Source organism: Tenrec ecaudatus, chromosome 4 (genome assembly GCF_050624435.1).
Source record: "Tenrec ecaudatus isolate mTenEca1 chromosome 4, mTenEca1.hap1, whole genome shotgun sequence".
Taxonomy (NCBI): Eukaryota; Metazoa; Chordata; class Mammalia; order Afrosoricida; family Tenrecidae; genus Tenrec; species Tenrec ecaudatus.
The window spans coordinates 47,162,844-47,189,103 of NC_134533.1; the positions used below are offsets into that span (position 1 = coordinate 47,162,844).

The following is a 26,260-nucleotide window of genomic DNA, read 5'->3' on the forward strand; positions in this document are numbered from 1 at the left end:
AAAGCCCATCTGTAGGCAACTGGACATCCCCTTACAGAAGGGTCATGGGGAGGAGACAAGCTAATCAGGGTGCAGTGTAGCAAGATGAAACATACAACTTTCCTCTAGTTCCTAAATGCTTCCTCCTCACCCACTATCATGATCCCAATTCTACCTAACAAATCTGGCTAGACCAGAGGATGTACACTGGTACAGATAGGAACTGGAAACACAGGGAATCCAGGATGGATGATCCCTTCAGGACCAGTTGTAAGAGTGGTGATGCTGGGAGGGTAGAGGGAGGGAGAGGAATAGAGGGGGAACCAATCACAGGGATCTACTTATAACCTCCTCCCTGGGGGACAGACAACAGAGAAGGGGAGAAGGGAGATGTCGGACAGTGTAAGATGTGACAAAATAATAATTTATAAATTATCAAGGATTCCTGAGGGAGGTGGGAACAAGGAGGGAGGAGGTAAAAATGAGGAGCTGATGCCAGGGGCTTATGTGGAGAGCAAATGTTATGAGAATGATGAAGGTAATGAATGTACAAATGTGCTTTATACAATTGTTGTATGTATGTATTGTGATGAGTTATATGAGTCCCCAATAAAATGATTTTAAAAAATAAAATTTAAAGAGAAATATAAAAAGTCTCATCAGACAAATATGTGCTCTTAAGAAGCTTAATAGATGGAGTTACTTTTTCTTCTAATTCTGTGCAAAAAAAGCTAACAGTTAATGTGATTTATTCTCATTATCATGACACCCTGATGTATTGTTTACCAGAGCCCCTGTTGCTTCATTTACTTTCTTATGCCTTTGAGAGACGAACAAATCATCAATAACACAAAAACTGTGTCCAACTTGTCTTTTTCCACTTGTTTTTTAAAATTCAGGTAGACATATTTTGGTAATGAATTATTTCCCCACCATCCCTTATATATAATCTTTTAAGCAGTGGTACATGATCTGTCTGCATTATGTGCTGGCTCCCAGAGGTTTTTCACAAAATACTTTCCCAGGAAATCTGAGAGCCCTGATTCTAATATATTGATTTCAGTAGAACCTCAAATAAATTTTGAAGTCAGAAAATTTTATCCTCAATGATCTTTTTCTCCCAGTAGAGATTTACCTGTCTTTTCATAGAATAGTGGTTGTAGGCGACAACACTCTTATTATGTACCTAGCTTTGGCCAGTTTACTTAACCTCTCTATACCATAGTTTTCTCTTTTGAAAGTGTGCATAATAATATCTTCACTTCACAGGATGACTCAAATATTTTTAACAGTATTCTTTGTATGGTGTCTAGCACTCTGTACCTCAATGTAAGGATTAGTTATTACTACTATTCACTGCACATGTGCATGCATGCACACTAGTGTTCACTCTTATTAGCAATGACATGAATTATGTCTGCTTTGTTCCTTTTTGAAAATGTTATACTTTCCCCATTAATCTCCATCATTAAGATGACATACTAATTTATGCACAGAGATTAGCAGGTAAAAGCGTGATGCTTATAAAGCTTCACTATCTCTCCACTACTACCAGAATTCAAATATCTTTGTTCAATTTACAAAAGTTTTCACATAATTGTTCAAATTTATATGTACTTGTAGATATTTATTCACAGTGTAAGCAAAACAACCTTTCTGTTTTCTGAGAAACCCTTCCACTTCATATAATTCTCTTTGTTTTGTTATTCCCTGTTTATTCATTCTCTGCTTTAAACTGTCTCATTTTTAAGTACCCTATTCAAAATTAAATCTTGCCAGTAATCCTTACCAAATTCTACTACTAACTCAGACTTTTTTTTTGCTCTTTACATGAATGTCTTACTTTCTTCTTTTTCTGTTTTTATATATCTCTTTTCTATATATTTTAAAGCATGATTTATATGTAGTGCCCCCCCCCCAAATTGAGATATTGAGAAAATATTTAGAAAAACCACTTGACGTTGGAGAGCACTTCATCTAGCTCTCTACTCAATGTCTACCTAAACCACTTCAAGGGGGTTCTCATGAAAATAATAACTTGTATCATGATTATGGAAAATGCTGTATTCATTTTCTTTTGTTGTGTAATAAATTGCAAAAGTTTAGCTATTGAAAGTTAATGCCCATTTATTAGCACGTATCTACTCTCCAGAATATTTCCCCCCTTTCATGACTTTCCGTCCCAAGTCTAGTAAACCTTGTTTGGGGGATGAAAATATTTATCTTGATTTTTTTGGAAAAATAAACAGGGTCTCATACAATATATTTCCCCACCTCTTTGACTAACTTAATTTAGCATCTTGTCTTCCACATCTATCCACGCAGAGATGCTGAGGGATTGCGTCAACTAGACACTTCTTGATAAGGGGAGGAACCGAGCCCAAACTATTGACTGCATCACAACCTGATGACATCTCATGGTATCCTGTGTTATTTATATAAGAAAGGGAGACCTAGCAAACCTCAGCTTTCTGCTGGAGCTGTATTTGGGGTCAGGTTCATCAAGCTCCTGATGCATCATCTGCAGCTCCCAGGAGAGGGCTAAAGCCAGTGAATTCATTCAACTGACTTCAGACTTCTGCATCCACCAGTCTGTACCCCTGTTGTGTCTGCTTCATCCTCTTGCTCTGTGTTCATTAGTTTTCATGAGTCAGCAGAAACTAAACTACCCCAACTGAACTTGCCTACTCCTCCAACTATCTAAGCCACTTCTTGACATAAATCTCTTCCTATGTTCAACATACACTCACTGGTTTTGCTTTTCTAGAGAACCCAACCTAACACATTTGCCAAGAGATGGTTTACAGATTCAGCATTGTTCTTTATTGAACAATGTTATTGTGAAGAATGCTTGTGATGAACATGGATGCGCACACATTTGCTCGTGCTTTGATGCTAGTTCTTTAGGGTATACACCTAGTAGAAGGACTGCTGATTCATATGATATTTCCCTTCCCAATAGTCGGAGGAAGGCCTGCCTGCTTTCCTGAAACTGTACAGTGGTTGTGCCGTATTACAGTGCAACCAGCAGTTTCTGATGGCCCCCTCTCAAGCGTTTGTTACATCCTGATTTTTTTGTTTCTTATTTTTAATTTTACTATCAATGCATGTGTCAGGTGGTACCTCATCAATCCTTTTATTTGCATCTCTCAAATAGCCAGTTATTTCAAGCATTTCTTTAAATGTTGGTTAACCAGTTTGATGCCTTCTGTTGTGATCTGCCGATTCATGTAGTCTGTCAATTGGAGTATTGGAGTTATAATTTTTTTGTTCTTATTGAGTTGCTTAATTTTTATATGGATTTTAGAAGGTGCTCTCTTGTCTGATATATAATTGCCAAAATGTTTTTCCAAGTCTATGGAAATACTTTTTATATTTTTGATGAAGTCTTTCAATGAACATGAATGTGTTATTTTAAGAGGTCTCAGTAATTTATTTGGTTTTCTGCTGTGTGTATGTTTTTCATGATATTTAACAATGTGTGTATCCTAAGTTTGTCCTATTGGTGACCTTTGCATTTCTGGGGTTTAGAGTTAGGTCTTTAATCCATTTTAAATTTATTTTGGTAAAGCCAGTTTCATTCATCTGCAAATGGAAATCCAAGTCTGCCAACACCATTCATTGAGAAGGCTATCTCTTACCCATTTAATTTTTTTTTGTCCTTTGTCAAAATTGTCGGAACCTCTATTCAAGACCTCTCTTAACACAGAGAATACTTTGTTTTAATAGTCTGGACCTCTTTGGCACTCACCTTCCTAACATAATCGCTGAAGACAAAATGGGTACATAAGCAAATGTGGTGAAGAGGGTGGATGGTGTCCAGCTATCAAAAGATATAGCATCTGGGTCTTAAAGGGTTGAAGTTAACAAGCAGCCATCTAGCAGGGAAACAAATAAGCCTGCATGGAAGAAGCACACTGACCTGTGTGATCATGAGGTGTTAATGGGATCAGGTATCAGGTAACAAAATATCCCAAAGAACAATTATATCGATGCTAACAAGGGGGGTTGAAGTAGAGATCCAAATCCCATCTGCAAACATTTAGGTCTCCCTCCACAGAAGGGTTATAAGGAAGGGATGATTCAACCATGGTGCAGTATAGTAACACTGACGAAACACACATTATTCCTCTAGTTCCTGAACACTTCTTCCCTACCCCCACCCCACTCCCTGCAATACCATGACCCAGTTCTACCTTCCAAATCTGGCTAGACAAGAGAACACATATTGGTACAGATAAGAGCTCTTAACACATGAAATTGAGGACAGACAAACCCATCAGGAATAGTAGAGGGAGTAGCGATATCATGAAGGTAGGGAGATGGTGGGGGATGGGGAAGTGGGAGAAAGGGGGAACCCATTACCAGGTTGTATATATAGCTCCCCACCCCAGGGGATAAATAAAAGAAATGTTAGTGAAGGGAGACAAGGGACAGTATAAGATACAAAGTAACAATAACAATATATAATAAACCATATGAGTGACTCATTCAAAATAGCCAATACTAGTCCATTTCAGCTCACTAATGCCTAAGATAATGAACGTTCTGCGTTTAATTTTTGAGAACTTCCAAGTTTCCCAGATTAACACTTGACACATTCATTCCACATCCCAGTTATCAACAGGCTTTGAGCTGTTTCTTCTCATTTGGAGTTGTGCTCCACCAGCACGCGAAGGGCCTGACAGCGTTACTCTGTCCAGGTGATGATGGTCAACTCAACTTCGGGAAGGCAGTCCCTCCTCAGTTATCTGAGCATTTTGAATCTCTATTTTCTAGCACTTTATCTGAAAGTGTTCTGTTGCTGTGAATAAGGTTTCCGGTGGCTAATCACTCAAAAATGAGCAGTCTATTCCTTTTTCATAGTCTGAAAGTTCACTTTGAATAATCTTGTTGGTATTTGAAATACTAGTTACATCGCTTCCAGTATCACAGCAACACACAAGCCACCATGGTGCAACATACTAACAGACAGTGGTTGTGTTATATTACTTCCACTATGTGGGAGCAGTGAATTGTTTAATGTGGCTCTTCTAAATAAAGTCCCTAACTGCCCCCCAAACCATCTATTTCTGCACTGGTCTCAGAAGACAGTGGGAAAAGATTCTGATAGGATTTGCTATGAGTAATCATGAACAGGATTCCCTGGAATGTCATCCTGCTGTGTACAAAATGAGCCCTTGGAGAAGCAGGAGGAGAATTCTTATTACCAGCGAGAGCCAGGAGTTGAGGGCATCCTCTGAACCTGCGATTCCTGCCCAGGGATCCCCCTGGATCCAGAAGAGCTATACTATCAGAGCACCAGCAATAGAAGTAGGAGCCAGAGCATGGTACAGCAGGAGGGCCTTCCAAACCCATGGAGCAAGTAAAGCAGAGTGCTCTGTGCAGGAGGCCGGCTTGTGGAGTGGAGTGCTTCTGGGCACTTCATTGGGGAAGCTGGGCTTGTTAACCCATGGAAGCGAAGCTGAATTCCTTTGGGCTGTGGCTTTCTGGAACAGGGTGTCTCTTGGCATTGTAATTCCTGGACCGGAGTTTACTAACCACACCGCTAAGAGGAACGACTTCACCGTGAGGTTTCCAGAAGAGTGGGATAACCTTTGGACATTTATTAGCCGACCTGAAAGAACTAGAGTAGAACCCCGGACCTGGAGGCTAACTCATTGCAGAAAGAGTGTTGAGATGTGACACAGTCGAGTTCCGAATCCATTTTCCCACAAGAAATAACTGAAAATGATTACTCTGCTTTGACCCCCAGTTTTTTACCTGAATCTTGCCTTTTTATACAAAATATTACACAGAAATTTCAAAGTAAACAAGTTCAGAGTTAAATAATATAATTTAAATAAAAACACAACATTTTAAAAGTCTTTAACAACTACAGCATGGCCATACCTTGAGATGGATGAGGATCTGGATCTGCGGACACGGTTGTGGAGAGGAGGTCTGGAGAGAGAGTCAGTGTTTGGAAGGGGAAGCCCCTTCCGTAAAATCAACTGGTAGCTGCTGTTCAGGAGGTTTTCCCTTCTTTGCCTTTGTTCACTGGGACCTGGCTGGCTTTCTCTTAAAAAAAAAAAATCTAATCATCTGGTCTGGGCGTTGCCTTAACTGTTTTCTAAAAGGGTTTACTAAATTATCAACAATATAGATCGGTTAACCAGTTCCTTATCGTGATGATTCTTAAAAAAAAAAAAAAAAACTCTTTCTTTTTTTTATAATCTAAAAGCAGTACAAAAAGCCTCAAAAACTAAGAAAAGTATAGCAAAACGCTTGGAACACAGCTGCAAAAGGTTTAACCAATGCGTACTAACATTGCCCGCTACCGCCGAGTGACCGACACACGAACTGTTTTTCTTAATAAAACTCAGGTGCGTCGGGTCGGATTCTAAGTTTTTGTTTGAGCTCTGATGCAAATTTTCTCAACACTTCGCTTTGAATTCGATTATGTGGAGTATTGATGCGCTCAAGTCTTGGGGTTCTACTGCCCATAGTGTGTGTAGAAAAAGTACTCAACCCTGAGCTTTATTCTTAAAAAACAAAACAAAATGTCTTTAACCATTCATTTTGTCTGTGATATCTGCAAAACCATTGCAATGGATATTAGATTCTGGAGAGGTAAAATAGAGAACAGTCCTTAAAATAACCCACAATAAATTGGTACACTTTGGTCAATATTAGAAGTAATTTGTCTCTTGTAAAATTATATCACTATGAAAATATAAGAAAAAAATAAATGTTCTTGGTTCATTGTTTGGTATACTATTGAAGTGATACTGTATTTAGAATGAAAAGAAAAAAAACATATTTTGTATTCTACATTAAAAATTAAGTCTCTGGAGGTTCCACAATTCAAATTATGTTTAACATTTTAACTTGTTTTTTAAAGCAAAATTCCATAACAAACACTTTTAAATGAGTCCTGAATACAATTATGCTACCCACTTTGGTAGTCCATGCATGCATTTCTTGTTTGAGGCTTTATAAGGTTACATTGAGTACAATATTTTGGGATCCAGTTAAAACTTTTTTTCTGACACATTATATACTTCATTTCAAGTTAATTAACCACTTTACTCATTCACTCTATACTCCAGAACTGACTTTAAACGATGCCTTGAATGATTCTACAATGAAATAAAATTTCAAAGAAAAATTTAACACAACTGAGGAAAACTTTATGAACATTATGCAAATTTAATCCCCAAGACATATGCAAAAGAAATGTTCTCAAATATTTTGAGACAAAATAATATTAATCATATAGATGTGTAAATTCAGCAAGACTCCCTTCACCCAAACCCTTCAATGTGTTTTGTCCTTCAGAAAGCAAGCCCTTGCCTCATTTCCACAGGCGTTTCTCATCACTTACCTAGCTAACTCAGAGCAGAGGGCCTGATTGTGTTTTTTGTACGTAGGGCCACTGCGGGTCTACGGCACTGGATAACAGATAATTCAGTACAGATCTAGACAATGTATCACCTGTATAGCTATAATGATCCACCTTGCTATGATCTGATGTGATATGTTAATGAGAGAATTGATTGTGGGGTGCAATATATTTAAACCCTTCATCACTTGTGAGTGGATGAAAGGGAAGCCTTTGTTCTAAACTGTGAGCCAAGTCTTCCCCTTGAACTGCACTTTGAATTCAGACTCCTAAACTGAGAAAGAATAAATTTCTGCTTATTAAATCCATCCGCTTGGGGATTTCTGTTGCAGCAGCATTAGATAACTATGGTCATCTTACCAATTTGATGTTGTTGTTGGTAGGTGCCTTTGAGTTGATTCTGACGCAGAGTGATCCTATGAACTAAGCCACTGCCTAATACTGTGCCCTCGTCACCATTGTTGCTATGCTTGAGTCCGCCAGTGCAGCCACTATGCCAAGCCATCTGTCCAAAGGTCTTCCTCTTTCTCGCCGGCCCACTAATTTCACAAGCAGGCTGTCCTTCCCCAGAGACTGGTCTCTCCTGACAACATGTCCGATGTACTTGAGACAAAGTCTCCCTATCCTTGCCTCTAAGGAACATTCTGGTTGTACTTCTTCAAAGACATATTTTTGTGTGTTTGTTCTGTGGGCAGTCCATGGAACTTTCAATATTCTTTTCCATCAACATAAGGAGATGTAAAGAATACAGAGTCCTTGTGCTTAAATAAACTAGTTGACATTGAACCATCTCAAGAGGTAGCATATTAGCAAGAACCAATGGCGCTGAGGAAGAAGTTCAAGCTGCCCTGAAAGCCTTAGCCATAAACAATCCGCCAGGAATTGGTAGAATACTAAATGAAATGTTTCAACGAGATGATTAAGCATGGAAAGATTTATTTATCTATGCCAGGAAATTTGGAATACAGTTACCTGGCCAACTCACAGGAAGAGATGCATATTTGTGATCATTCTAAAGGAAGGTGACAAAACAGAAGGCTCAAATTATAGAACAATATAATTTATACCAGATGCAAATAAAATTTTCTTGATGATTGTCCAACAATTATTGTATCACCAATTTTATAGATATCTATAAATGATATGAACCTGATATTACCAACACGATACAATTTATCCTACCACACAGGAATTCTAAGGATAGCCATAAGGTAACACAGTGAATTTATATAAATTTAGTCCATTTATATTCTGTAGTGAATGAACACTACCCAACACGTCAGACATCTGATTCAGATTCTAATTTAGACCTTGAAAAATCAAATATCATGGAAAAGTCAAGCTTCAATAGGATAATTAAAATAAAATAAAACCCAAATTGCTGCTTTAATCAAGATATCCAATCCTATTCTTGGAACTAATAAGTCTTAAGTCATATGGTAACATATTGCTTTAGTACAATCAGTCAAGACAGTAATTTCTACTTGAAGATGCCAAGAATATACTGTGTTACTGATAATTATCACAGCAATGGCCATGGAAACCTTTCCCTTAAACTTTAGTGTACCACACACTCTAGACTAGGTGAGAGGAACTGACTTTTCACTTAAACCATAGCCTTTTTTAACACCTTCTTAGCAATATTCAATCTACTGTTTTTCAGAAGGGGACATTTTATCATTCCTGGTGATATAAAAATTGCCAAATTTATTTCATTGGTTAGCCCACCTATCTAGAGAGACACTCAAAGCCATCAATAAGTGGGGGGAAAAGAAAAACAGGCAAAGCCAAACAAAACAACAAAGGAAGACAAAACCAACAACAAAAAGAAAGCCAATGACAAAAATGGAGAAGCATATCAATAGTTCCAGGTCTGTTTTTTGACATTTAGGATTGCTTTCAAGTCAAGTGTGATGGGTTGTCACACTCTTGCCCCAAAATCTATTTCTGGTATTCCCTGAGGATTTCATCGCTTTGCTCCCCTTGCTGCTCTGTTGCATGCCCTTAGTGTTTCGGCCCAGTATGATGGGGTCAGCTTGGGAACAATTCCCACACTATGTCTCCAATGTTGTCTCCCATAGCCCTATTGTTCAGTAAGAGAAGTTGTGTCTTGTGGTGGGGCTGGCTCATGGTCCTCTCTGTGCATTGTCTAAGAGCAGTTGAATGTTGAGAAAACATCCCAGCCTAGGCCAGATCAAGTCCATAAGTCCAATATTAGCCCATATTACCATCTATAAAGTCCTCTTCAGACTCATGAAATACACGCAATGATGCTGAATAAAGGAAGATCACAAGTCAGTAGGTGGGAATTCTTGTGGATCTAGTGGGGTTGTAAGCATCTCAGGGGTCTCCACGTGGTTCTTTCAGCTTAGGGCACTAGCCTAGTTCCATGTGTCTTCTCTGGTGCAATGCTGTGCAGGGTGTGAGCAGAGAGAGAGAGTGTGTCTCCCACCTCCAAAGAGGAAAAAAGGAATTTCCAGAATTCTCAGGAGAAGGCCACCCCTACCGAGAGGCCTCACTTGCTATCACCTGACTGGCAGTCTAAACTCCGCTCCTTCCCTCATAGCCCTCTCAAACTGACAAACAATTATATAACTACCTCATAGCCCAACACCGAACCCTTAGTGTATCCAGGGTCATTGTAACTATTGATATTGACAACTCAAACGTATAGCATTAAAAGTTCTCCTAGTAATATAAAATGCTTTGATACTACAAAGGAAAGATAGATAATGGCTCAATAAAGAATCTTGAGGTTCAATAACGAATCTGGGAATTTTTATGAAGATTTATTTAGAATTTAAGGAGAAACTACTATTTCTAACAAATAAATTGGCAGCAGGAGCCTCCTCACAAACTTCTGGTGAGAATCAAAAATAAGAATTTTATTCTGGTGAGAATAAAATTAAAACTACAACATTTGCCTAAAGCTAAACTTTTTTGTTATTTTTATATCTACCACATCCATATGGCAGCAAGTGTCTTATTTCCAAATAATAGAGTTCTATGTTGCTACCACTTGCTAATGAGCTGGTTCTGACTCATGTCTACCACACAGAACTGCCACAGTGATTTTCAGAGAGATGACGTGTAGGAAACTGATCACCAGTGCTGTCTTGAAACACTAGTACATGTGTTCAAACCGCCAATCTTTTCACTCATAGATGAGCAGATCATAGTGTTCGTGACCTTGCTGCACTGGGGTTCTATAATTAACATTTTTATAAACAAGCAGAGGAGACATACTTGCAAAGAGATAACATTATCTCAACTGGAAAAAAATCACAAAGAAGATAAAGAAATATACTGAACACCCTTATGCCCACAAGCAGCAATAGCAGAGGCAGTGGCTCATAGAACACTGGGTTTCCCAGGTCTTGTAATGCTTAAAACTGATTGCTTTTTGAAAGGCGGTTGGTTTGCAAAGTGAAGTTCCCATTGGGGATTTAAGTGTAAACCGCTTTGTAACACTTACCCGAGCGAGGGAAAAGCCAAGGGCCCTTGATGCGGAGACGCGAAGGAACAAAACGAGATGTACCTACAGGTACAATGGAAAGAAGTACTACGAGGTAGGCAAGGATGTCCTTAGTGGTTCTGATCTTGCCTTGTACCTTGTTAACTTCCCCAATGTAGTCTCAATTGGGAGTGCTAGCGGTGGGTCTCATGTGGCCATTGAAATAGATTTTTTAAATCAACAGAGACCGAGAGTGCCATGGGAAGAACTGAATGGTGTCAGACAGACTAAACGTGGTAAGAGGGTAGAGCCATGTCTACATTGCGCCTCATAAAAATCAACTTTGGAATGATCCCGGTTATAAATTATAATTAAATATGCAGGGTGACCTAGAAATCAAGGCCTCATATCACAACTTTTTTTACTAATTAGCTGTTCAACTTTAAGTTCTTCTTAAATGTTATTGTTTTGTTTCAAGTGTCACCCAGGATATGAAAAAGGTCATCTTTAATATTCCATCTGCTTTTTCCTTCTGAAATCTAGTAGAAGCAGCGCTGGCGTCTTTTAAAGACTCAGAGTAACCCGAGGTGGTCTTCTCACTGCCCTCCGCTGACTCTTCACTGCGCATGTCTGTTTTTCTCATTCTATTACCTCCTCCCCAATCGCCTTTCAGACAAATAAAATAAAATAAATGTATCACAGGCTATTGTACTCATCTATCACCAGGGCTCAGGCCTTCTATTCAAGAAGCTCTTAGTATTATTGATCTTTGCTAATTCTTTTAATGGAGTTTTCATTCAGTAAGGAGGTAAATCAAAATCACATACCTGCCAAATAGTAAAATCAACATCCATACTAGATTTGAGTGTCTGTAAGATAATTTATAGGAAGCCCTGGTGGCATCGTGCATGACACATTTTGCTGCTAATCCCATAGTCAGCAGTGTGAAATCAAAAACCCCTCTGAGGAGAACAAGTTCTCTACTCCGATATTTACAATTTCATAAATCCACAAGGGCAGCTCCACTCTGCTTTACAGCATTTCTATGAGGCAGAATCTCCTTGATGGTAGTGAGTTTATTTAGAAGGGAATTTATTGACACCTATTATGAAGCTATTTAAAGAAAGGCTCTTATTGTCCTTGACAAGTGGTCACAACAGGAAAATACATTATAGTTATTTGTGAGAAATAGTACATAAAAAACATAGTACAGAGAAAAATGAAATTATTTTGGGCAAGAGGCTACTATAGTAGTGCCTCCCCCACGACACACACACACACACACACACAAATATTTAGTCTAATTTTTTGCAAGTTTAATATTTCAGAGGTTAATTCAGAGTTCATCCAATCATGGTAGCCTTCAAGATGAAATTTGGCTATTATGTTGCTTCTTTTCTAAACGCATCTCAAGATCAGTAACTGCCAGGAAATCACACCAAATTCCAAAGTGGAAGGGCAATGAGGACTATGACCATTGACATTAAATGGGCTTTGACTAAAGGATTACAACAAGGATGCTTACCTTTGTTTTGATGATTATGCAAAGTACTTGACTATGCACATCATAGCAAGTTATTCCCATTGAAAAGAAAGGGAATGCCGGGACACTTAATTGTGCTCCTGCAGAATCTGTACAGGGAGCAAGTTTCACACAGAACAGAAGTATATGGCATGGTATAAAACCAATGAAGTTTTGTGTCGTGGTTCAATTATTTCATCCTACTTATTCAATCTGTATTTTGAGCAAATAATGAAAAAAATAAAATAATTTAAAAGAATGAGGCATTGGAATTTGAAGACTGATTAATAACCTATTATTCACAATGATGTAACCTTACTTATTGAACACAGAGTACTTGAAATTTTTATTGATGAAGATTAAAAAACTCCAATATTGATTATACCTCAATGTAAAGAAAGCAAAACCCCCCACTAGACAAATAAGAAACAGTATCTAAAATGTAGAAAAAAAGTTATTGAAAATTTCATTTTAGTTGGATCTGTAATCAATTCCCATGGAAATAGCTGTGAAAACCCAGTATAGTTCATTAGACAAAGCTGATGGACATGACTTCTTTAAAAGGTGAAAAAACAAAGACGACACTTGAGTCAGGTGAACTTAATCCAAGCTGCGGTATTTTCATTTGCTCCATATGCAAGTACAATCTAGAGAAGGAATAAGAGTGATCAAAGAAGAATCCATGCTGTTGAATAATGATGTTGGCAAAGAATACCCAATATACTATGCATTGTCAGAATAATTAACGAATCTGTCTTGAAAGAAGTAGAGCCCTAATGCTCTCTAGATTCTCAGAGCAGTTTGTCTCACATACTTTGGACACTGAACATGGGACCCAGAGAGCCCAGGCTCTGGAGAGGACATCAGGCTTGCTAAAGCAGTAGTAGTTGCTGTTGTTGGGTGTCACCGAGTTGGTTCCAACCTGTAGTGATTCTTCCTTGCACAACAGAACTAAATGCACCACCCTTACAATTGGTTTAATGCCCAAACCCATTGTTACAGTAAATGTGTCCATCCATTTCATTTAGGACTTTCCTATTGTTTTGCCGCCTGTCTACTTTACCAAGCATAATGCCTTTGATAATGAGAGACCAACGACTAGTTTCTCCTGATAATATGTCTGACGTATGTAAGACAAGTCTTGCTATCCTTACCGCTAAGGCATCCTCTTGTACTTCTTCCAAGACAGATCAGTCCATCCTTTGAGCAGTCCGTGGTACTTTCAGTATTCTTCTCCAGCACCTCCATTCAAATGCATCGATTCTTGTTTCGTCTACTTTATTAAATGTCCAATTTTCATAAGCACACGAAACAATGGAAAATACCATGATTTTGGTCAGACACACCTTAGTTCTCAAAGTAACATCCTTGCTCTTCAATACTCTAAGAGGTCTTGTGTAGCAGGTTTACAAAATGGACTCCGCTTTTTTATCTCTTGACTGCTTCTTCCATGAGCACTGAGTGTGTATCTAAACAGAATAAAATCTGTTGACTTGACTACTTCATCCTTTTCTTCATTTATCGTGGTGTTACCTATTTGTCCAGTTGTGAAGACTTTTATCTTTTTTATATTGAGTCATAATCCATACTGAAGGCAGTAATACTTTTGCTTCCTTCATGGATGATAGTCTAGATGTCTTTCCACAGCTCATCCAGTTCTGTCATTAGTGTTCAACATATACACTCTGCTCTTGAGATGTTTTCAAAGTTCAGGTGGGACAGATTCAAGGTTGCATTTTGTCTCTTGTGAACTTGTTTTCAGTTTCCCCAGCTTTACCCTGAACTACATATGAGCAAATGATGGGCCAGTCCACAATCAGTGCCTGGAATGGTTTTAGCTGCTGATATTCAGCTTCTCATTATTTCTTCTCACATATGTGGACAATTTGATATCTGTGCATTCCATATGGATAAGTCCATATGTATAATCAAATTTTATCTTTAGAAAGAAGTATTTTCTATGAAAACGTAGGTTTTACATAATTTTATGATATGATATACAGCTTCAATGTTCTCACTAATTTCCTATTTTCCAACTACTATTATTCCCTGTTTCCATCTTTTACATTCAAATCACCAATAATTTTCAATGCATTCTAATTGTGTGTTTGATCAATTGCAGACAGAAGTTGTTGGTAAAACTCTTCAATTTCACCCTCCCTAGCTTTTGTGGTTGTTTCTAAATTTGAATAATTTTTGTATTAATGTGGTAGATAGCTATAATCTTATCACAGACAGCATTGTAATATATGATTGATGTTGCACTGTGCTTTTTGTCAATGAATACCATGTCAGTACTCTTGACTGTGTTATTCCCTACATAGTAAATCATGATTGTCTGATTGCAAATGACCAAGACCAGACCATTTCAGATCACTTATGCCTAGAATATCTATCTTTATTCACTCCATTGCTTTTTGGATGACTTCCAATCTTCCTGGATCCATACTTTGCACATTCCGAATTCTGATCATTAGACAGTTTTTGAGTCATGTCATACAAGTTAATGAAGATCTTGAAGCTTTCATTCCCCCAGGCTTTAGCTGACTCATACACCACAGTTGACTCCTCTCTGAGAAATCAGCTCCTCCTCAGTCACAATTGAGCATCCTTTCATCTGAGGGACTCATCCTCCAGCACTTTGTCCGACTATATTGTTTCTATTTATTAAGCCTTCAGGATCTGACAGTGTTTCAAGTCTAAGCATACAATTTTCAGGGGCTTCTTCCTACAAAGTGGGAAGCTGAGTGCTCAGTTGTCTGTTCTTACTCTGGAAGTGCTATTTAACCTGTTCACTTGGGTGACCCTGCTGGCAGTTGAAACACCAGTGACATCACTCCCAGTATCACAGCAACACACAAGCTGCCACAGTACAACACACTGACAGACAAGTGGTGGCGCATGTTTAAAAGGAGTCGCTCAACCAGATGGAATGACATATGCATACAACAATGATCTTGAGGACAGAACAAGACTGCTCAGTAGGATTATACTGTTGCTTTGAATTGGCACCTGATACCAATAGCAGACATTATAATAGGCACTAGAAATACAAGGTTTAATTAAGTTACACGTTTACTTCAAGTTCAAAGGATGAGGCAGGGCTATAAAAAGAATGTTACCATACACAGGCAATGCTAAAAAGAAGATTTACAAATGGTCTCTCGGAACAAAGATTAGGTGGTTACTGATTCTACCTGAGAGCTAAGGGTGGTTTTACAGAGAAATCAATCTTATGGAATGAGAGGGTCCTTCCTGTCCCCCTGCCCCCCACCAAATGTGAACTTTTCCCCCTTAGAGTTAATGGCAAAGAATACTTTAGACAGAGAGAGCAATGAGAGCAGACACCTAGAGATGGGACAAATGCCAGAACATTTGTGGCCAAAAAAACATTTTTAGTGTTGTTGCAATATTCTTGATTGTCAAAATAAAAAGTGTGAGTTGGCATTGACTTGATCACATTGGGTTTGGTTTTATTTTGGTCCCGAAAATGTGATTTTGAGAGGCTCATTAGATATGACTAATATGGTATTGAGTACTATATGCCAACTTAAGGCATATGGATATTGCCCTAGTTACTTATTATTTTCATAACAAATATCCCAAGGGAGTGAAAGCTCTTCACAAGGCTAGAAGGTGTAATTTACAGTGTGAAACTAGGAGCTTCTGGGTGTCCCTTGGCATTCTGTGGTGCTTGCCTTGTCCCAGTGTGTTTGTAACCATACTATTATTTTTGTAACTAAACATGTTTAGGTTAGTTAGAACCACCTTGCATGGGCTGGACCTAATTAGCAAAACAAAGCTTCTATTTTCAAACAGGATCTTGTTTATACCCACAGGGATTAGGAATTGGGACTCTATGATCTGTATTAGGAGATCTATGACACTTTTCAAGGCAATCTTTATATATATATATATATATATATATATATATATATATATATATATAAATTTTCCCATTATTTAATTTTTTTCTTTTATTTCTCTTCCTCTATATCTCGATCCTAGTCCCGCTCACCTCCCTCTCCTCTCCCCATCTCTGTTTCTATATCTATCTCCGACTCTATCTCTGTCTCCATCTCTGTCTCTGTCTTTCTCTATCTCTATGGCTATAACATCTATATTTAGATCTCTCTATACATATAAATGTATATATCCTTTCCTTTGAAGACCCAACCTAATCCTACATTCAGTCCATAGCAAAGAATACTAGAGAGGACTAGATATTGAACTAGAGATGACTCCTCTATTTAGCTCCAGGAATGAGAATGCATTCTAGGCTAATCAGTCAGAACCCTTTGTCTCCTGACATTATTTAGTTCAGAACTTGGCCAGTGATCCATGCTGCCCCACTAGGACTAGATCTCGGAAATTGTACTGCAATAACAGAGCAATGGAATAACAGAGACTGGAGCCAGAGACTAATCTACATCAAAAGTACCACTGAAATTTTTAGTTTTACAAAACAGGACAATATAGTCCAATATTTTCCCAAGAAGTCTTTGGGTAAGATAGTTATCCTCTTTTCAGAGTAAGAAAAGTAAGCGCAGTGAACTTAGCAATGTCAAGAGAACATTTCTGAACCAGTAAGATTAGGGTACTCTGTGTATTCACATATTCACTCAGGCTCTCCCGGACACTTACACTTGGTCGCCAAACCTCAGATCAGAACACCTGCATTCTGAATAGACTCGTTGGAAGTGTGGAGCAGGGGACAAGTCAGTTTCTGTTCTCACTTTTTCAGGAGCAGGTTTCATTCCACAAAGAATAAGAATATGATCTAAATTTTTTTTTTAATTAGTCATTAATGTGATGTAGGTGGGTGCTTTCTGCCAGCAGTTTTCTATACTGCATTACTGATTGGCCAGAGATGATGCTCAGTCACATTAAGTTCTGCCAAGTACTCTATTTGTTTTTAAAATGTAAACACGTTCAAAACATAGGTATTCTGCGGGTAGTCAATAAGTTGCCTTTTAATCTGTGATTGGATCCATGAAACTTCAAGGCATTTGGTACTTGTTACACTTTGAAATAAAATAAAGACGTAAGGGGTACTGAAGATATAGTGTCACTTTTCAGAATTAAGGTCAGCCGTTCTCTTATGATAGAGCAGTTGGGAATATAACTCTGTCTCCTTGAAGCATCAGGATGCGGCCAAGAATTTGCCAGAATTCATCAAAGGATAAGCAACTGATCCTTGACAAAGGGTCTCTGATGAGAAGGTGACTGGGGACATTTAAGTGCCATGAGGAAGTATTTGTTCTACAAGGAAGGAAAGTACGTTCTTTGGGCCGGAGACTCCTTCCGGAGCTTCCTGATCCAGAAACCAGGGAGCTGTGACAAAAATGGCAAAAGATGGTGACAAGCAGTACTAATGAAGCCGTGCAGCAGAGGCAATAAAGCCAGGAGACAGTGGGAGACCGTGCAGGGGACGTGGGTTCCCAATCTACTGAGAAAGAAAGTGGAGTCCTTTTAAGAAGGACACTTACTGGTGGAGTGACATGCCTCTGGTGGCCACGTATTGGCAGAGTTAAATATGTTTGTAACAGTCTGTCACCACTGCCTCAGCAGGTTTCAGTCTAAACAGACACTTAGCAGCCACCGCCCACCACTTGGTGCTGAATTTTCCACAAGCCCAATGTCACCATTGCTGCTGGTAAGCCTAACCTCTACCCCTCTTCCAGGACCCAGCTCATGCATTCATGTCCTCTTCTCTCTCAGCATCAGCAGCTTCTCGCCAAGAACCTCCATGTCAACACATGTTCTGCTATGGCCCACCTTGAAAGACAGCAAGGTTTCTGGCAAGATGGTAGACTAGCAGGCACACTGCATAGACTATCTATGCAAAAGCGTGGAAAAATAACCCAAACATATATGGATGATGATCTTGGAACCCTGATGAGCTCGGAACTTTCAAAACATAGGTCTCCATCGGGCAGTCAAAAACTTGCCTTTGCCCCAGTCTTCTCTTTTCTCTTCTTTCCCTTCCATTATTATTTTATCCTCCTTTCCCTCTGTTTTCCTTTTTCATTTGTTTCTTTGTTTCCTCCTTCTCCCACCTTCTTTATCTCTTTTCTTTTAAGTTTTTTATTTTTTATCTTTTCATTTTTTATTTCAAATTCTCTTTACTTTTTACTTTTATTTACTCCCTCCAACTTTTCCTAATTATATATATATAATTTAATATATACACATAATTTTCTCTTTTCTCTAGCTTTATTCATATCTACCTTACTTTTTAGTGATTAATTTTTTAATCTTGCTTCTGCTGTGTGTTTGCTCCCTTCCCCATTAAAATATACTTTCTTACTATTAATACTTTTCTGTTTTTGCAGTAGTTTATTTTGTTTTGGTTTGTTTATTTTTATCTTTGTTCTCCTTCTTCTACCAAATAGGGGATAGACACTAAGCCCTGTGGACCATGCCTGTACCTCCTCTAGTCACATTTCTTGATCAAATATCACTGCTCCTTCCTGTATCGCCTCATCAGATGGCCAAATTTGCCCTCAACTCTACTATTCTCTATTGCACATGCCCATAGATAAATGATCAGTTCATATTGTCTCACCACATGCAACAGACAAATTTTTGAGAGTGCAGACAACTTCATTTCACACAAAAGAACAAGACAGTGAGTCAAACAAGTGACTAATAAGCAGAGTCAGAAGACTTTTCTAGGAAATAAAGGCATTGCAACAACATAATAGGATATTCATAAGAACAATACTTAGACCCTTTCCATAGATTGAGAGAAAGGTTGTTGAGAGCAATAAGACACAGAAAAATCTTCAGAAGAACTCAGGAAAATACTACAAGGAAAAAAACAAACAAAACAAAAGAAAAATATAGAGACAATATAAGACAACCAATGAAATCCAGATGATTTCCAAATAGATATCCTAAATCATAAAACTAAGATTTCAGAAGGGAGTAACATTGAAATAACAAAGGTGTAGAACTGAATTGAAGGAAAACTGAATTAGCGAGATGGAAGGTAAATTTCCCAAATATAATCTATTATAGGAGCAGGTTTTTTGTTTATTTGTATTTGAGAAAAATATATGAAGAAAGCTGAAAATTAATTATATGGAATTGCAATTCCAGAGCAGGAAAAGGCACCATAATCACAGGGGAAGCAAACAAAAAAAGACCAAACAGTTATGGAAAGAAAATTTTCCTAATATCATGACATACAAAAGGATGTGCTTTCAAGAAGTCTTGGTACCTATGAATGTGACCTTGTTTAAAAATTGAGTATTTAAATGTGTTACCAGTTAAATTAATATGAGGTCATACTGGTTATATATTTAAATTAAAATGAGGTCAAATTAGGGTGGCCCTAATTTAATCAGACTGAAGTCTGTGTAAAATAAAAAAGACAGAAAGACACAGACTGAAGAATGCAGTATGTAATGACAGAATGATGCTGCAATTATGGGGTAAGGAATTCTGGCGGAACCAAAACTGAGTTGACAAAAAAGAAATAAAACAGGATATTCCCCTGGATGCTGCTCAGGAAGCGTGGTGTGGTCAGTTCATGGATTTGCATGCTAGTCTCCCAAGTTAGAGACTACACATCTCTTTCTCTATAATCTACCCAAACCCGTTACCACTGAAACAATTCTGACTCACACTGCCCCTGAGGGACAGAGCACAACTGTCTCCGAGTCTTTCCAAGGTTGTAGTCTTTCTGGAATGCAAAAGTTGGAAACAAAGAGGAAGGAACAGTAGTTGGAAAATATGAACTTGGTGATAGAAATGAAATTGAAGATGGCATGATAGAATTTTGCAAGACCAAATACATGTTCATAGCAAATACTTTTAAAAAAAAAGAAACATAAAAGGCTCTCCCCTGCTGGAAAACACAGAAATCAAATTGACCACATCTGTGGGAATACGAGATGGAGAATCTCAATATCAGAAGCAAAAACTAGACCGGGGCCTCCTATAGAGAAAGGCTTACTTCTGTGATGTGCAGATGGCAGAACCTTGATTACTGCAAGTGAGCAGGACTTGAAGCACTAGCTGATGAAGATGAAGGATTATACCCTTCAATAGGGATTACAAGTCAGTGTAATAAAAACCCAAATCCCCACTAGTGAACTAATAGTTAACATCAACATAAATGAGAAAAAATGTTGAAGTTGTCAAGGATTGTGTCTTGCTTGGATCCACAATTAATGCTCATGAAAACAGCAGACAAGAGATCAAAAGGCATATTGCACAAGGTAAATCTCCTGCAAACAGACCTCTGTAAAGTGTTGAATAGCCAGAATGCTACTTTGAGAACCCAGGTGAGCTTGACCCAAACCATGTTACTCTCCATTGCTGCATGTGAGAGATGGATACTGAATAAGGAGGACCCGTGAAGAATCAATGCATTTGACTTATGGGGCTGGAGAAAATTCTGAAAGTACCATGGCCTGCTGAAACAACAAACTAATTAATGTTCGAAAAAGTTAAGACCAGAGTGCTCCCTGGAGGCACAAGGATGACCAGACTTTGTCTTATATACTTTGGATATATTCTCCAGAGGAGAGACCAGTCCCTGGAGAAGGACTTTATGTTTGGTAAATATGGAAGGGCATCAAAAAAGTTGAAGGCCCTCAACAAGATGGGTTGACACAGTGGCTGCATCTAGGGCTCAGGCACAGGGACCGTTGTGAGGATGGCCAGGAACCAACCATACAGTGTTTTGTTCTGCTGTGCATAGAGGTCTGCTCTGGGTCAGAACCTTTTCGATGACATCGGACGACACTCTTTATGGACAGAGCAGGCCTTATCATTTTCCTGCAGAACGGCTAGTGGCTTCTAACCATGAAGCGTTCATTAGCAACAGAGCATGTACCCATTATACCACCAGCATTCCTGTAAGCCACCCACTTTGTGGTATTTTGGTAAAGCGAGCTTCGGAAACTGACACACATGATACCTGTATGGGACCAAAGGCCCTCCATCTTTGCTTTAGGATGAAACACGGCTCATACTTTTATCTCTACATGAGGCTGCCTGCTGTTGAATCACTCTTTGGTTGCTAGAAATCACTGAGCTCATGCTATATATAAGAATTTCAGAGATATATTGAGGATCATTTATTCCAAACCCCTAATTCTATGCACAAGGATAATTAATGCCAGTGAGAGTAAATGAATTCCCCAGGATCACCTAATTATTAATGTCAGAACTTCTATTTTAAAGCTCTTTCCAGTAAAAATAAAACAAAACACGTGGGCTGTCTTTTTAATGCCTGATTATGTGCCTCTCTCAACGGTTTTCTGCGGCGTGAAGGAACTTCTCTTGTCAGCCAGGCAGAATCCTTTATCATCAAATTGGGAAGAGAACAGCGCTTATACCAAGTAGTGACACAGCCTTAGAAACTCATTATTGCTGCCTTTGTCTCAAGGCTCCCTGTAGAAAATAACTGTCAGCGCTTGACAGTTGAGGAAATGCTTAACTTGAAGACAGATTTTGATGGCTTTCAGGTTTTCAGAATTTTTTGTGCTAATAATTTTTCAAGTCATGCAGGTTATAATGAGTTATTCAATATATTATTCAGAATATACCTTAGTATTGCCAAACACAAATAAACTGCCATGTCTACCTGTTTAAAGGTTTGTATACATGTTATCTAAACTTGGGCTCCCTAGAAGAGTAAAACCAGTGAGGAATCTTTCTATGTATCTATACATCTCTATTCATCTATATATTCACATATGTATCTATATACATCTCTATACAACTCTATGTATGCTGATGGACATTTAAATATATGTATACACATACACACATATATGAAGTGGCTTAACAAAGATCATTGAAAAAATATTAATGTATAATATACTGAGGGTTCAGGAGGTGGTAGGGTTGGGGAGAAAGGGGATAAAAGGGAACTGACATCAGTGAGTTCAAGAAGAAAAGAAAATGCAATGAAAATGAAGATCCTGGATAGCTCAATTGGTAGAGCATCGGACTTTTAATCTGACAGTCAAGGGTTCAAGTCCCTGTTTAGGTGAAAGCAAGGTGTCAATGGGACCAGGTATCAGGCATCAAAGAACAAAAAATCATATCACTGTGAATGAGGGACGGTGTGGAGTGGAAACCCAAAGCCCATCTGTAGGCAACTGGACATCCCCTTACAGAAGGGTGATGGGGAGGAGAGGAGCCAGTCAGGGTGTGATGTATCAATGATGAAAAGTACAACTTTCCTCTAGTTCCTAAATGCTTCCTCCCTCCTCCACACCCTATTATCAGGATCCTAATTCTACCTTACAAATTTGGTTAGACCAGAGGACGTACACTGGTAAAGATCAGAGCTGGATACACAGGGAATCTAGGACAGATAAACCCCTCAGGATCAATAATGAGAGTAGCTATTCCAGGAGGTGAATGGTAAGGTGGGGAGAAAGGGGAAACCTATCACAAGGATCTACATATAACCCCCTCCCTAGGGGAGAGACCACAGAGAAGTGGGTGAAGGGTAACATCGGATGGTGTAAGACATCACAAAATAATGATAATTTATAAATTAGCAAGGGTTCATGGGGGAGGGAGGAGCAGGGAGGGAGGGGAAAAGGTGAGGAGCTGATGCCAAGGGCTCAAGTGGAAAGCAAATGTTTTGAGAATGATGAGGGCAACAACTGTACAAATGTGCTTGACAATATTGATGTATATATAGATTGTGATAAGAGTTGTATGAGCCCCCCAATAAAATGATTTTAAAAAGATGAGAGTAGAAATTGTATAATTATGCTTCATGTAATGAAACTATGGATTGTAATGATATCTGTAAGAGCACCTAATAAAAGGTTTAAAAAAATTGAACTTTCCCACAAACATTTTAAAATCCCGTTTGATACATACAGGTCACCCTTCCTGTCCCAAACTAGAGTACTCGTATGAAACAGTTCAAAAGCATTCCCAGAGCTTCAAATGACATGCAAAAAATACAAATAACACCTAAAATCAAAAATAACACTAACATGTAGTGTTCACTGGCACATTCCCCATGGGGGCCCTGGAGCCTGAGCGGCTCAGTGCAGTTTTCAGGGAGGGGTTTCCAGGGTCACTGGTGGGGATGGGACAGGCTTTTAGTGGCTCACTGCAGAACAAACACTGATGGCTAATTCTACCTATCACAATGTTTGTAAATATAAAAGTTCTCTTCATATTTCCTTAGGTTAGTGAATTCATGTATGTCTTTCATAAAGGCAAAATAGAAGAAAGCAGACTTTCTAAAACTAGGTGGTGTGTGTGTGTGTGTGTGTGTGTGTGTGTGTGTGTGTGCGCGCGCACATACTTCAAGCAGTTCCTAAATTTTGTGTATAAAGTTTTTGAAACTATGATTCTGAGCCAGAGCAGCAGGCCTCACCTGTCTCCTGAGGAATCGCCGGTGTCTCATGCTATTCGCAGCCCACAGTCTAGATCACCACCAGGAAAGAATGCAAATTAGAAGATAATGGGATTTTAAATAATGCTTGGGGCTCTCTCATACCTATCTACTCTCCACTTACACTTTTGTATCTGACAGTTCATGCATTTTGTATTTGACAGTTTGTATCGGCTCCGTAGGACCCGGGACAGGACCACCCCATACACTGTTTAAGGCCCGTGCCAAACGCTGATGGCTCAACCACGGGACCTGATGACACCACGACTGGCCTGTCTCCACCTGAGATAAAACGGACACTTTACCTCCCATTCTCTGGCAAAATCTTCAGAAGCAGCAGATTGTAAACATATCAGTTATTTCATGTCCCCAACCTGGTCCTCCCCTCCTGTCTGTGAGCAGCGTGGCTGGTGTGTCGTTTCTTTGTGTACCCTGAAATAAAGGTCAGCTGCCCCTTGTGCAAAGCTGTCACTTGTTGCAGACAGACCATGTGCACGGAGTAGATTGAAAGCTTCCTTGAATAAAGTTCAGGGCCCCGAGTGACTACACTGCAGGGTCCCCTGTGCCTCCACGGCATCTGTCCTTTTCTCTTTGTGGATTATGCCCCTCTCAAACCCATTTGATTTGTAAGATAAGGGCTTAACTGGATATTATCTTACATAAAACAATAGTAGAAATCTACTCTCTGACTACTGTGAGCATCGATGAATTATGTATGGCAATAACAAAGCGAAGGTGGATGACAGAGGCTCTGCTGGTTGAGAAGGTTAAGCTTATGTGTCAATCTGAGTCACAATTTCTCAGTGGTTTGGAAAAATTCCAAAGAGAGAAACTCACTGCCATGAGGTGCTATTGGCCCTCAGTGACTCTGTAGGACAGGGCAGAACTGCCCCTCCGAGTTTCGACTCTTTACAGGAATAGAAATTTCTGTCTTTTTCCTACGGAGTGGTTGGTTGTACCAAATGGCTAACCTTATGGTTTCCAGTCCAACGCATAACCAGTCCACAAGTAGGGCCTCTCCAGTGGTTTGACAGTTCCATTATAATGCAGTTTGGAAATTGTACAATGCTGTGGCCACAATCAATGTTGTGAGATGAGATTGCTATCCTCCATTTCCACCTACTGCCAATTTTTGCCCAGCAGTGTTCTCTTTGAAATCGAAACATATCAACAAGTAAGCTATCAAAAGAAGAGGGAGGGCGTTTACCTTAAAGGACTACTGGCCAATATACAACCCATAGGTCAGGCAGTGAGCCAGAGACATCTGCAGGTTTACAACCCAAGACGTTTGGGTCAGTTGATAAGAAGTATGCAGGGGCTTAGGTGGAGAGCGGATGTTTTGAGAATGATGAGGGCAATTGATGTACAGGTGTGCTTTACACAGTTGATCTATGTATGGATTGTGATAAGAATTGTATGAGCCCCTAATAAAAGGATTTAAAAAAAGAAATAGAATAAAGGTAGAAAATTTCAATAATAATAAAAAATTCCCCAAAACATATACTCTTGAATAGCCAATGTAAGAAGTGACTATTGGTTACACACTTGTAACAACTTTTAAGTCAATCTATTGTGTACTCTTAGAAAGCTGTGTGGAAGTAAACGTATCTTTCATGCATCACAAATTTTGATTAAAGGCAATGTGTATTAATCTCGTTAAAAAAAAAAGAAGAAGGAAAAATTCCTGGCAGTCATCTATTTAAATTCTGAGGGTAGCTCACACCTCTTGGACATACCTTTCAAATGAGTAATGAATTGCATCAGATCAGAGCACATTTTATTACATGACCTTCTGGGACAATAACCAGTCTAATGTCTACCAACCCATGCGATAGCATGGCTAGCCAAGTTCACACATAATTAATCATCACAATCCTAAGTAAATGTACTTATTTTTAGTATTTTATTATTTTAGGTCATAGGCTCTCTGTACCTGCATACTAACCTAATGATAGGTTTGAGTTCATCCAATTAAATAGAAGCAATTTGTGTCTGGAAAAGAGAAACTGTCATGAAAATGAAACATCAACATTTTTTCTTGCTTATTTATTTTTTATTCAAAATATTGTTGATCATTAGCTCTGTATTAGGAAATGTTTAAAAATACTATAAACCTTCCTATTTTCAACCTTCCTATTGCCGTGACCCTTTAATGTATTTCCTCATGTAGTGGTGACCCCAACCATAACATTATATTCGTTGCTACTTCATCACTGTCATTTTGCTGATTTTATGAATTGGGCGATCCCTGTGAAAGAGTCATCTGACCCCAACGGGTTTGTGACCCACAGGTTGAGCACTGCTGCTGTAAACACAAACATGAACAGGAAACAGTCCTTGCCTTCGAAGCTCACAATCTAGGCGTTTAATCACTGCTATAAAAGATGCACTGCCACGGAAGTGGACAGCAGGAAACGTGTGCCCTGCGTTTCGAACATAATGAAAAGGAAGGAGACAGGCTACCGACCGTGAGAATGCTCTTCACAGTTCCGAACTCTTGCGACACACTGTCCATTCCTTTGGGACGCTCTCCGT

At 38.9% G+C, this 26,260-nt stretch overlaps 1 non-coding gene across 1 annotated transcript; it reads left to right on the forward strand.

Annotated features, from left to right (window-relative positions):
- The first annotated feature begins 22,278 nt into the window (after positions 1–22,278).
- Positions 22,279–22,353, forward strand: TRNAK-UUU (transfer RNA lysine (anticodon UUU)). Its single transcript has one exon. It is a non-coding gene; the product is annotated as a tRNA-Lys (tRNA).
- Positions 22,354–26,260: the final 3,907 nt, after the last annotated feature.